Genomic DNA, 465 nt, shown 5'->3' with positions numbered 1-465 from the left:
CCCTCAGGCCCCAGGGGAGGCGCACCCAGGCCAAGGGTCAGTGAGGATCTAGTCAGGGAACGTCTGGCGGGACTGGGTGTATTCAAGTCAGCTGGTCCGGATGATCTCCACCCCCGAGCGCTGAGAGAATTGGCCTAGGTCATTGCGGGACCCCTGGCACGGCTGTACGAGCACTCGTGGTGCTCTGGTGTGGGGCCAGAGGACTGGAAGAGGGCCAACGTGGTTCCCATCTTCAAAAAGGGAGGAAGGAGAACCCAGGAAACTATAGGCCAGTCAGTCTTACCTCGATCCTGGGGAAGCTTTTTGAGAGAGTTATCCTGGCGCATGTCCACGAGGGGCCGGGGGGGAGATCATGCTTACGGGCAACCAACACGGGTTCATTAGCGGCAGGTCCTGTCAGACCAACCTGGTGGCCTCCTACGACCAGGTCACCAAATCATTAGATGCAGGGGGAGGAGTGGACAT

The sequence above is a fragment of the Gavialis gangeticus genome, unplaced genomic scaffold, assembly GCF_001723915.1.
Source record: "Gavialis gangeticus isolate Ggan-Ray unplaced genomic scaffold, GavGan_comp1, whole genome shotgun sequence".
Taxonomy (NCBI): domain Eukaryota; kingdom Metazoa; phylum Chordata; order Crocodylia; family Gavialidae; genus Gavialis; species Gavialis gangeticus.
Note: the sequence above shows the minus strand (reverse complement) of the source record.